The sequence below is a fragment of the Haemaphysalis longicornis genome, unplaced genomic scaffold, assembly GCF_048455015.1.
Source record: "Haemaphysalis longicornis isolate Haplotype H1 unplaced genomic scaffold, Haemaphysalis longicornis Haplotype H1 scaffold_53, whole genome shotgun sequence".
Lineage (NCBI taxonomy): Eukaryota > Metazoa > Arthropoda > Arachnida > Ixodida > Ixodidae > Haemaphysalis > Haemaphysalis longicornis.
The window spans coordinates 1,131,020-1,144,364 of NW_027526389.1; the positions used below are offsets into that span (position 1 = coordinate 1,131,020).

The 13,345-nt window shown below is 46.4% G+C and overlaps 1 pseudogene; it reads right to left on the bottom strand.

Annotated features, from left to right (window-relative positions):
• Positions 1–3,319: 3,319 nt before the first annotated feature.
• LOC144140878 (zinc finger BED domain-containing protein 4-like) lies at positions 3,320–12,918 on the bottom strand (annotated as a pseudogene).
• Positions 12,919–13,345: the final 427 nt, after the last annotated feature.

Genomic DNA, 13,345 nt, shown 5'->3' on the forward strand with positions numbered 1-13,345 from the left:
GCGCTTGTATTGCGTCAAACAAGGACCCGGCACAATTCGCCCCCGACGTTGCTCGGGCCTTGTTTCCTGCATTTGACGTTGTGCCAGTCGCCATGCCGTCTCCGTTCCCCCTGCCTAACGGTGTTGGATTACGGCCTACTCATGAAGCCGCTTTGGGAATCCAGGCACCGGTCACAGTGGCTGAATTCCTAGCAGCGATCGATCACGCTAAACAGCGGACTGCTCCGGGTCCTGACGGCATAACTTACGAGGTGTAGAAGAACATCGACGACCCAGCCCTCGTGCCGCTTTTGGACTCGGTTAATCAGGTGTGGCTCTCCGGTCAACTACCTGACTCTTGGCTTCGGGCGGATATTGTTCCCATTCCGAAGCCCGGGAAACCACCACATGTACTTCGGAACTTGCGCCCCATCGCCCTGACATCGACGCTGTGCAAGTTGTTAGAGCGAATGCTGGCAACACGGCTTCAGTGGTGGCTTGATACCTTTCAATTGTATCACCCGGCGCAAATTGGATTCAGGCCCTATCTCGGTACTGAGGATGGGTTGGAATACCTCTCATCTATGGTTTTAGTTGAAGGCCGATCCCGCCGTGTGAGATCTGTGCTCGCCATGGACATATGCAAGGCGTATGACAACGTTAGTCACGCTGCCATCCTACAAGTTCTACATGGCCTCCACCTTCCAGATGCGATTTCGTCCGATACTTCCTTCAACGTTCTTTTTCCATCCGCATCAACGGAGCAAGTTTCGGTCACTTTACACCAGTCCGAGGCGTACCACAAGGGTCTGTTTTGTCTCCGCTTCTTTTAAACATCGTCATGTTGCCGCTAGCTTGGCACCTTGCTTCAATCCGAGATCTATATTTCCTCATGTACGCGGATGACATTACGGTGTGGTCAGTGCATCCAGACCTGTCACGACAAGCTGAGTGCCTCCAGCAAGCACTAACAGACTGCCAGAGATGGTGTGAGTATGCGGGCCTCTCTCTCTCGCAAGAGAAAACTGCTTTACTTCCCGTGGCCAACACTTGGGGCCGCCGCCTCCTTGCAGCGTCTCCCGTTTCACTGCAACTGAATGGGAACGACATACCCGTGTTTGACCGTCTTCGGGTCCTAGGACTACAAATATCGCCATCAGGGTCAGCAGTTCAGTGGCTCTGATCTGCTCGGCAGAAAGCCGGACAGATGCTACACCTCGTTCGCCGCATCGCTCAGAAGTCTGGCGGGGCCTGCTGGACTGTTGCCCGTCTCCTAGTGCGCGCCGTACTACAGCCACGGCTTGTGTATCAGGCCCAGTTCCAGCACATGACGCAAGCGGACTGGGCTCGGCTTGAGGCCATCAACAGGGCCGCCATGCGCACCATTACTGGCCTCCCTCGCATAACACCAATCCCGCCGCTACAAGCATAAGTCCAGCTAAACACCCTAGATGAGATCATCCATCAGCGTCGTTCCGCTCGCCTGCTAAAGCGTGGATATGTACCCAAGGCAGCGGCTCTCGCTGCGTATATGGGCCACGTTCCTGATACGATGCCAGCCTTTTCTGCGGTTAGACCGCCCTGGCTCTACCATCAGGTGACGGACAACAAGCCTCTGGCAAGGCTACATGTCCCAACCTCTGGCCTTCATCAACCTCCGTATGCAGCCCTCCTTCATGTCAGTCACTGGGCGCCTGCGACGCGGACACGAGTCATACAGGCTTTCGTGGACGCCGGGGCACACGACTGCCTCGTAACCACAGCCTTGCCTTGTCCCTCTCACCCAACCTTATACCAGTGCTGCGCCTACGAGACCCTCCGACCTCTCCCAAGCCTGTTGGCAGAACTTACTGCAATTCGGGATGGTCTCCAAGCGCTCTCATCGACAGTAACTACCGGTATGAAACTGGAAATTTACACGGACTCAACGACGGCGATACGTGATCTACGTCGTTGCGCGTAGCACCAGCATGTCGGCACGTATTCGCGCGATCCTGGACACATACCCATGCCCTGTGCGTATATTGTGGGTTCGCCGGGACATGCTTCCTGCCCACATAGCGGCGGATCGCGCCTCTCGCCGTATAGACCTACAAAGGCCGCTGCCACTTCTTCCGGTGGCCACCCTAGAAGAACTGCTGGTGGAAAAGGAGAACCTCCGCCGCGCCACGCGTACTTTACTTCCACCGCGTGGAACCGACCTCCCCAGTGGGCTCGCTCGCTTGGAGGAGGTCCTGCTGCGGAGGCTTCGAGTTGGGGTGGCATTATCCCCAGCAGTGACCCACGCTTGGCCTGCCCGCTATCACGCACCGTTTGCGGACACCTGTCCCTTTTGTACGGTCCCTGCGTCTGAAGCTGACACGAGCCACCTTCTATGGACCTGCCCTGCCCTTCAAACCTCTCGCCTGCAACACCTCCGGGGCACAGGGCTCCATCCTGGGAGACCCCTTGATCTACAGCGGTGGATATGGGGCCCTCAGTACCGGTCTCTGTTGAAGTTTCTGCGTGAAACCAATGTAATGTTGTATATCTGACTGTTATGCCGTAAGGCAAACTCTCGCAAAAAAAAATTTGGCAAGGCAAAGAAGAGGTTGCCTACTTCATGAGTGCCTTCATAGTTGCACAGTAAAATTACGCTACGGAAATATTCAAAAAGAGGTCCTAATAGGGCCAAGGGCCCTACACCTGCCCTCCGTGTAAAGTTTTAATGTTCTTGGACCAGTGTTGCATACATGTGAACCTTTTCCGCCAAAAATAAATCGCACAATTTTTGAGTCAATTTAAATTACGTTTTTTTATAAAATGGTGCATCAACTTCAGTATTTTCATTCAATATAAGCCAAATCTAAACTCGCGATCCCAATATTGCTCAAGTGTACCTAATATTTTTAAATACTTCTGGCCAGAAACTTCACAAGCTGACATGTAAAACATGTCATAACTTAGCTTTGACAGCGTCGCATTAGGTCCCGTAACAAACTTCCGCGGGTCCTCTCAAACTCGCTTTAGGTAAATATTAGGTGTGGGCGAATAGCGAATTTGAGGTTCCAAGCTAATTCTAATCGAATAGTGATTTGGTCGAATAATTTCGAATCGAATAGTTCGAATAGTACACATTGCAAATCACAAAAAAATGAGCAACTTGTGGCCTGACTAATGTACACACTTTTTTCTAATAATTAGAACTCACGTAGGCACAGCATTGTGTAAAATATTACCAGTTGAACATTTATTGCGAAATCACACACACAGCTTTCCTTTTCTGTATTAACAAGGTTTTATGAAGAACTGCCTGTTGCGCCACATGCTCTAGGTGCAGCAGTTTCTGCCGGTTGCTCATTCACAAGTTTTCGTGGAGAAATACCAGTTGCTCGCCATGCTCTGGGAGCAGCCGTTCCCGCCAGCTGCTGAGAACATTTCCTGCCGTTGAGAAGAGCCCCTCACTCCTCGCCTGTGTTGCAGGAATCGAGAGATACTTCTGTGCCACCCTGGCCAGCGCTGGGTACAGCCGGCTGCCATTTCTCTTCCACCACTCCAGAAGGTTTTCAGACCGCGAGAGCACAGAGGTGTTCAAGTAGTTGTGCCACTTGGCGAGGCACACTGTCGTTTGCACTCTGCTGCACTGCACTTGAGCTTAGTGAAGAAAAAACCCCCCACAGAGTGTTAGCTGGAGGCTTCTCCATGTCTCGGCAACGAGATGTCTGGGCACAATCTTGTGGCAGCAGCTGTCTGGACACAATCTTGTGGCATTAGTTGCTCCAGCTGCAAGTGTGGTTTTTGACCACTTTTTTTACTCTCTTTGGTGTAACAATTGTCTTTGCAGCTAGGGTGAACTAGCATGGAATTTGCTGGAACGAGTGCCATTTTTACGTCAGGAAACCTCGTTGCAATGCTGCGCAGAAGGTTCCTTCCAAATGATACTGCCTCCTCACCTTCACGAACACGCTCACGCAGCACCCCTTCTGTGCAATGGACAAGAGAAATCACTTGTGAAAGTTTAGGGTAGCGGTCTGCGCACAGCTCGGTCGTTCCTTGGTCCAGGGGCTGCAACACCTTCACTGCTGCCGCCATTAACTTTCACTCTCTCGAGCTCAAGTTCTCCACATCAGACTCGCAAAGTTCGAATGATATTGGGGCATGGAGTTCGACGAGTCTCTCCATCGTGGCATGCTCGCTGTTCCAGCACGTGGGGACGTCTTGGGTCACTTCGTGCTGGGCCATGTGCATGTCCTTTCGGATGTCCTTAAGGCTGCACGTGCACGCGCGCTTCTTTTGTAGGGACCTACAATTTATTTATTTATTTATTTATTTATTTATTTATTTATTTTTATTTGTTTATTTTTATTTATTTATTTTCATACCTACATTTCGCCTGGAGGGCATTACAGTAGGGGCGTGAAAACGCATTTTTACACACAAAATGCGCCAACAAAGTGAAAGATATATAGAATAACAAGGAACAGGGAAGCAAATAGCAGACAGTAGGGGGGTGAAAAAGCATTTTCACACACAAAATGCGCCTACAAAGTGACAAATATAAAGATTAACAAGGAACAGGGAAACAAATAACAGACAGTAGGGGTGTGTAAAAACCTATTTTCATACACGAAATGCGCCAACAAAATGAAAGATTCAAAGAATAACAAGGAACATGCAGACAAATAACGGGCAAAAATTAACAAATGACCGCATCAAAAGTAGCATAAAACGTAACACTGCCCAGCATTCAAAGTAACAAAAGTATACAGAAACGTATGCATCAAGTAACGTATAAAAGAAAACAACTATGGAAAAACATAAATGCAGGCTAGTAAAAATACCGTTCAAATTTTAGCATTCAAGATGACTGCGTAAAGCCACCAGGAATTGATTGTCGCTTGCGAATAGGATGACGTCCCGGGCAAGCTGGTTCCAGGATTTTATAGTGCGGGTGAAAAATGAATTCATAAAGCAGTTGTACGAGCGGGTATTTCTCTTATTTTGAGCCTGTGGTCAAGCCGATGGGAGACATATGTGGGCAGCACCCGGTAAGCATCTTTGCTCAGTGGTGTTCGGTTGAGGTATACGTCTGTCAAAGAAGTCAAACGAAAAAAATTGCCACCATCTTCTGCGAGGGGAACCCTGGGGTGATGCAAGGAATCTCACGGGGTTCAATTTGCGTTTCCGTTATGTTGGTTACCCAAATGTGGTTGAAGTGTAGCGAACATTAAATGATGCTGAATCACACGTACATTTCCAATTACGCGGTAGCAGGTATGTTAGTGTCCATTTCAACTCATCGGAGCAGCAGTCGGAGCAGCAGCAGCAAGAGCGACTAACGGAGCGACTGAGGAGCGTCCTGCAAATACCGCGGTTATATAGCCGCTCTGCGAGAGAGAGAGAGTGATGAGAGACACGCATGAGCACTAACGCACAGCTGCCATGGCGAGGAGAACGTGCTAACGCAGCTGGCGGGCGAGGGGAAAGGAGGAGGGTTGCGGACGGACTGAGAGAGAAGCACGCATGCGCACTAACGCACAGCTTGCATGGCGAGGACAACGTGCTAACGCAGTTGGCGGGCGAGGGGAAAGAAGGAGGGTTGCGGACGGACGCCGGATGAATGGAAGGACAGGCCGAGTGTAAGAGATGCCTTGCATCTAAAAAGGCCTGACGCGACACTAGCCGAGGCCAGCCGAGAGAATCTTTTATCCGAGTAATGCTGCTTGGAAATACATAACTCTGCGTAACAAAACGGGCTGCGCGGTTCTGTATGACCTCGAGACTATCTATCAGATTTTGCGTGAAGGGCTCTAAGACCCTACAACCGTATTCGATAATAAGATGGATATTTGTGCTATATAGAAGTTCCTTTACAGCCTGCGGAGCCTGCTTAAAATTTTCCCAATGAGGTTAAGCGTGCGGGCTTGTGGTTATTGATTATACGTGTCGATTCTATGTTAGGTGGCAAAAAAATGTGACTCCTAAATATTTAGCGTGGGTTACCCGAGAGATAGCTTCGTTGCCCAGATTATATTGTGTTTGGAATGGTTTGCGTTTCCGGGAAAATTGAATATGTTTGCATTTAGATACGTTTAGCGACATGAGCCACTGGCTGTACCAAAAACAGATTTTGTCTAAGTTAGTTTTTAACGCCAGCCTGTCATCATCACCACGGACTTTTCTGTACAGAACGCAGTCGTCTGCGGATAGCCTTATACTTGAAGTTATTCTCGCACCAATGTAATTGATATAAATAAGAAATAAAAGTGGTCCAAGTATAGACCCTTGCGGTACACCAGATGACACAGGAGCGTTTTTTATTTCAACACCATTAATTACCACCTTTTGGGATCGACCAGTAAGATAAATTTGAAGCCAGCAAGGAATATTGTTTGGTAAGCCAGGAAAACATAGTTTGTTTAAGAGGAGGCAGTTAGAAACTTTGTCGAAAGCTTTCTGAAAATTAAGCAGTACACAGTCTGTTTGTGCACCTTTAATGAAAGATTTAAAGAAATCATGCGAAAATTTTGTTAGTTGAGTGGTGCATGATCGGGCGGACCTAAACCCGTGTTGGTAATCGACAAAGAAATTGTTGTTTTGGAGATGACTAAAGATGGCTGTATATATTATGTGTTCGAGCGTCTTGCAACAAACACTCGTCAACGAGATAGGTGGATAGTTTGGAACCAAATCTCGATTTCCGGTCTTGTGAATAGGCACCACATTTCTGATTTTCCAATCCTGCGGTAGTGTGGAACTTGAAACGGATATGTTATACAATAGTGTTAAATACTTAGATATGGCAGAAGCGCAGGATTTAAGGACAAGATTCGGAATTCCATCAGGGCCTGGTACTGAGCTTGGTTTTATGTTTTGAAGAAGCTTGAGTACTCCGTAATGATCAACAATAGTTTCAGGCATAGGAAGAAGTACTGGGTATGCGCAAGCTGGAAATTGACTAGGTTGAGATTTTGAAAAGACTGATTCAAAATACTCGTTAAAGCATTTTGCTTTATCAACATCATTAAGGACAGAGTTGGTAATAAACGTGAGTGGCGGAATACCTGTATAATATTCACGGTTGGTCTTCACCAATTTCCAGAGTTCTTTGGGCTTAATTTTAAATTTTGAGCCAAAAGAATGAAAGAACGTAGTTTTTCCAGATTTAATTTTACACTTTACTACATCGCGCCGCCGCTCAAGGCTGGCAAATAGATATGGCTCGGGATGTGCTCTATGCTTCTTGGACATTAATTGTCTCTTATTTATGAGTAATTTTTCTCTCTCGTAAACCACGGCTTGTTTGACCTTTGCTTTCCCGAAACTATCTTAAATGGTATGTTGAGGTCAATAAGGGTGAACATTTTTTGCTTGAACATCAACCATAAATATGTGATGTCTGATGCATCGCTGTAAGATTCAAATAAAGGGAAATAATTATCAAACTCCGAGGCAATTTTCTCATAATCGCCCCTATCATAGAGATAAACGTTGCGAGGCCGGGCGGCAGGTATAGGAGGGCGGTCATATAAGACATTTGCGGTTATTCCCACGTGATCACTAATACCAGGGATTGCAGAGACGGCAGCAGCGGCAGCGCAGCAAGCACGTCGCTCACGCACGAAATTGTCTTTGCAGTGTACTTTGCTGGCCGCTGTTCCTATCAACGAAAGCCGTATCTGCGTCGCCCCTTCGTCGAAAGCCCCTGCCTCTGACCGCTGCAAACCTGCACGTGATGACCGGACTGGGTGCGCAGTGACCACCTGGATGCACTGCATCATCGACGAAAAACCACCACAAGGGATCGCTGCCTTCGTTGAACATCACCATAAAAACAAGCCGGCCACGCGGGCCCACTCCATTGGCAGCAGCGGCAGCGCAGCAAGCACGTCGCTCACGCACGAAATTGTCTTTGCAGTGTACTTTGCTGGCCGCTGTTCCTATCAACGAAAGCCGTATCTGCGTCGCCCCTTCGTCGAAAGCCCCTGCCTCTGACCGCTGCAAACCTGCACGTGATGACCGGACTGGGTGCGCAGTGACCACCTGGATGCACTGCATCATCGACGAAAAACCACCACAAGGGATCGCTGCCTTCGTTGAACATCACCATAAAAACAAGCCGGCCACGCGGGCCCACTCCATTGGCAGCAGCGGCAGCGCAGCAAGCACGTCGCTCACGCACGAAATTGTCTTTGCAGGTCAGTTTTGAATTCATTTTTTTTTGTCGGTATCATTTTCGCCGCTGCCGCTGCTGTTGCCAAAGTGTACCAGTATCATGTTACCTGAAGTCACCAGGCTATTCAAGGAATTTCGGCAAGAATTTCGCGAAATGCGTGCTGCACTTGAAAGGGAGTTTCGGAAGGAGAATCGCGAAATTAAAGCAAGCTTAGACTTCTTCAACAAGCAGTTTGAAGATCTGACGAAGCACTGCTCTCAGCTGGAAAAAGAAAACCTTGAACTTAAAGTGCAGAACGCTTCCTTAGCACAAGCTTGTGCGCAGTTGAAGAAGGATGCAGCCGAGAGTGAGCAGCGCCAAACCCAGCTTGAACAGTATTCGCGCAACAGAAACATTGAAGTAAAAAACGTTCCCTTTGTTAAGGGCGAAAACCTTGCCGAAACCCTTGAGAAGCTTGGGGAAGCGATAAGTGAACCAATCACCCCATGTGACGTTGATGTGTGCCACCGCGTACCTTCAAAAGATTCCACTTGCCCACATATTATTGTACAATTCCACAGTCGGTCGAAGCGAGACACGGTTCTTGAAAAGGCTCGTAAGATGCGCCTGTCTGCAAATGACGTCGGCTTTACTGAGACTACTCCTGAGACCACTCCTATCTATGTCAATGAGCACCTTTGCCCGCAGCTCAAAAAGCTTTTGGGTTTGACGATTGCGAAAAAGAAAGAGCAAAGCTGGCAGTTTGCGTGGTCCAGGGGGGGGAAACTATTCGCACGAAAGACCGAAAAGTCCAAAATCCTTCACATCACATGTATCGATGACCTAAGCAAGATCTTGTAGTACAACACACACCACAGTTTTTCCCGGCTGCGCACATGGATCGGGAAACTCTGCCAGATTTCTCAGTTATATCGAACAACCCAAAACTTTCCTGCCTCCACTTAAATGCCCAATCCGCACGAAACAAAGAGGACCTAATTATCACCCTTCTCGATAGTTCCAACATTCATTTCGACGTTGTAATGATTACAGAAACGTGGTATCGTGATAGCAGCGAAGTCCTTCGTCTACCTTGTTATACGTCATACTTTTTAAACCGAATCGGAAAAAAAGGTGGTGGAGTACTGATGTTAATAAAAAACAGTTATCAGTGTGAAATAGTCACTCATTTTTCGCAAATTACCGATAATTATGAAATACTCACTCTGCAGTGTAATTATGACATATTCTCTGTGGTATACCGCCCCCCTGGAGGAAACGTGACCACCTTTCTTTCATTTCTTGACACCTACCTCAGTTGGGTCAATGAAAACAACTACAGGTTAGTATTAGGTGGAGATATAAACATAAATCTACTGTGTCCATCCTCACAACGTACCGATCTTTATACCACTCTTGATGCTAACGCTTTTAAAAACTTTATTAATGAACCTACTCGCGTCCAGCCTACTGCGACGTCCTTGATTGATGTTTTTATCGCTAATGCAGAATGTGAGCCTCTCTGTACCGGAGTTTTGAAGACACACATAAGTGACCATCTACCAATTTACTTGGTACTAAATCGCTCCAAACATGCTACAAGCACGACAAACCGTACATCATTTACCTATCGGAGCATAAATAATAGTAGTATGGAACATTTCAGGAATGCGCTATCTAAAATCGACTGGGAAAGTACTGTTTGTTATACTGATGCAGAAGCGGCATATGAATCTTTTATTCGCATATTTGTAACAGATTATAATAAATGTTTTCCTTACAAAACAGGAATTAAACCTCGTAACGCTCGAAAACCGTGGGTGACATCAGAATGCTTGCAAGCAATACGTAAAAAAAACGCCCTGTATAGCCGTTTCATTAAATCGAAAAGTAATCTGGACTGGAAGGCATTCAGAACGCAACGAAACAGAACAAACAGCCTTCTGCGCAGAAGCAAGAAAGTTTATTTCCAAAATCTTTTCAACAGTCACGCAGTAGGGAGACCAGATATTATCTGGAAAAATTTAAACGCATTGCTAAATCGTTCTCACTCACAGTCAGTCACGTCTGAGATAACCATGAACGGGAAACTTGTCTCCGGAACAGAGCTGTCAAATAAGTTTAATGATTTTTTCGCTGCCATTGGAAACAGCGCACATAACCCAAACTGCATGCGTTACATGCCCTCTGGAACACTGGATACCGCGTACCTGTATCCTGTAAACACGGCAGAAATTATTAGCACATTTCTTTCACTAAAGAATAGTAAATCTACTGATGTAGACGATGTACAAATAGCTCCAGTGAAACATGTAATTGATATCGTAGCTCCCGCCTTGGAACGTATAATTAACCTAATGTTCTTATCAGGAATTTTCCCAAGACGACTACAAATTGCTAAGGTATCGACCGTTTTTAAGGGGGGTGACAAAAACAACATGTCAAATTTCAGACCGATTTCTATACTCCCAGTGTTTTCTAAGGGCATTGAAAAACTGCTACACTGCCGTATGACTAGCTTCTTAACGAAACACAAGATTATAACACCTTTTCAATTTGGATTTACCAAAGGCCGTTCAACAGAAAGTGCACTTCTATTACAAAAAGAAACAATTTTACAGTCTTTCGAACGTGAGCAGTATACACTCGGAATATTTATCGACTACTCAAAAGCATTCGACAGGATAAACCACACAACCCTCATTAAAAAATTGGCTCATTACGGTTTCCGCGGTATATTTCTAGCTCTGCTGCAAAGTTATCTCGAGCACAGGAAGCAATACGTAACAATCAACGGTTTCAGTTCAAACTTTAAAAGACTCCAGGGTGGTGTTCCTCAGGGAAGCATTTTGGGGCCACTGCTATTTAACATATATATTAATGACATTGTAACTATTGCAGAAAACACTAAATTCATCGTATATGCTGATGACACCAGCTTATTTTTTTCCGGACAGGACTTAACATGGCTTACAAATACAGCAAACAGTGCACTTGCACAACTGAACAACTGGAGTAGAATAAATTCATTAATAATCAATGCTTCAAAGACAAAGGCAGTATTATTTAGGCCAAAAAACAAAGCAATAAATGCGGACGTACGCCTTATTCTCGGTACTTCTTCTGTGGAACTGGTTCCAGTGGTCAAAAGCCTTGGTGTTCTTTTTCATGAAACTATGCTTTGGAATGAGCACACTGCGCTAGTTATTACTAAACTGTCCAGAACAGTTGGCATTCTATCCCGTGTAAGCTTTCTTCCACAAAACATTAAATTGCTCATTTATAACTCCCTCTTTTACTCCACTCTCACCTACGCATTTTTGGTATGGGGAAACACTACTGCCGTTAACCTAACAAAGCTTCATCGACTACAAAAAAAGGCTATTCGCATAGTTTCAGCTTCGCCTTATGACGCCCACACTGGGCCTATTTTTGACGAACTTGGACTGTTGCCTGTACACAAACTGTACCAAACAATACTTATCTCACGTTATCACGGTGGTATAAAAAGAAATGATCGGTACCTACAGGAATTGGCGACCCTTATACCCCTAAATAAAACATACACCACACGAAATAAAGATACCTGGAAAATACCTCGCACACGTACCAACTATGGTTGCCAAATGTTAATGCACATTCTTCCAAGTACGCTGAACTCATTAGGAAAATAGTATTTTTCAATACAGCATTTGTCACCCTCTCTGATTTTATGTACATCTGTTTGTCATCTTCGCTCATTTTTATGCATTTTTTGTGTATGTGTTGTCGTTTATTTATTTATTTATTTTTTTTCACAGAACGTGTAGGGCTTAAACCGTTCTCATTGTTTTAATATTTGTTTCTCTGGAACAACATAGGATGTAATAAGCTACCGCGCGCTGTTCTTCGCTCTGCCAATGTATCAGGGGTGTAGGCCTTGGTCAAGTCTAGAAAAAGACTTTTTGCCTGCACCCTCGCGTCACTGCTTCTTTTGTAAGTGTGTGGTGCTGAATAAACTTGAAACTTGAAACTTGGATTGAATCAGAGATTGGGAGATCAAAAAGAGCAGATAAAGCGTGTTGGCATTAACGCTAGAGCACCGAGTAGGGATATCAACAAATTGAAAAGGCTATGGCTGGTAATGAGGCCTCAAAACGCAGTAGTCAATGATGCTTTGGAGGAAAATACAGGCACCTTGTTTACCCAGGTCACGTCAGTCATGTTAAAATCTCCCCCGATTAAGAAATAATCGGTCATCACTTTTTTCAGCCGGTCGAATAATTAAAGAAAAGGCTTAATACTACCGTCACTGGGCGGGCGACAAAGCGCTGCTATCGTAAGGGATTCGCCATTCTGAAGCACGACCCTGCACCATACTGATTCGCAGCTTAAGGGATTCGCCATTCTGAAGCACGACCCTGCACCATACTGATTCGCAGCTTACATTACTAAAATCGATCGGGAAACTTGGGATGGTTTGTTTGGTAATAATACTTCTCCGCCACGCGAACTTTTTGCCAAGGCGCGAATTGATCGTGCCTTGGCACAAAGCTGGGAAAAACTGACCACTTCCCTTTTGGTGTCAATTATGCAGAGCTGGAGGGTGTGGGCAAAGCAGAGAAGTCCCGACCAGTTGGACTTGGCGACCGCTGAAACAACGTTCCTGCCGTTGTCAGTACTACAAAAATCGGGATGTGGTTGGGCAGGCCACAATCATCAATCACGTCTCGTAGAAACTGAGCTATGTTTTCTCCAGTGTGGTCCTGCGGCATCGGCTTGCAGACGTGGGCGTACGCGGGCTGCCTGAAGTCGCGCTCCATCATGTGGGCCATAACGCACACGTAGCTGTCCGCGACCCTTGATGTCCACCCATCTGTTGTCAGAGTGACGCACTCGGCACCACCGTTGCCAAACACGTTCCGAACGCGCTCCTTCAGTTCATTTTTCTTGGTCTCGTACATATTCGGAACGACCGTTCGCGAAAAGGTCTTCCGCGAAGGAACGACGTACTCTGGGATTGCACAGCGGATCATGTCGATGAAGCTGGGTTCCTCGACCACGTTGTATGGTTGCAGGCCACGGGCGATGAATTCTTCGATCTTCTTGGTCATCTCCTGTGCTTTTTGCAGATGACGGCTGAAGTTGCGGCTTAAACATACTGGCCACGGTCGGCTAGAATGACAACCCCTTCGCCTCCCTTTTTTTCGGCAAGCCATAAAGCCTATGTAGTTACGCGTATTCTTTGTGCTC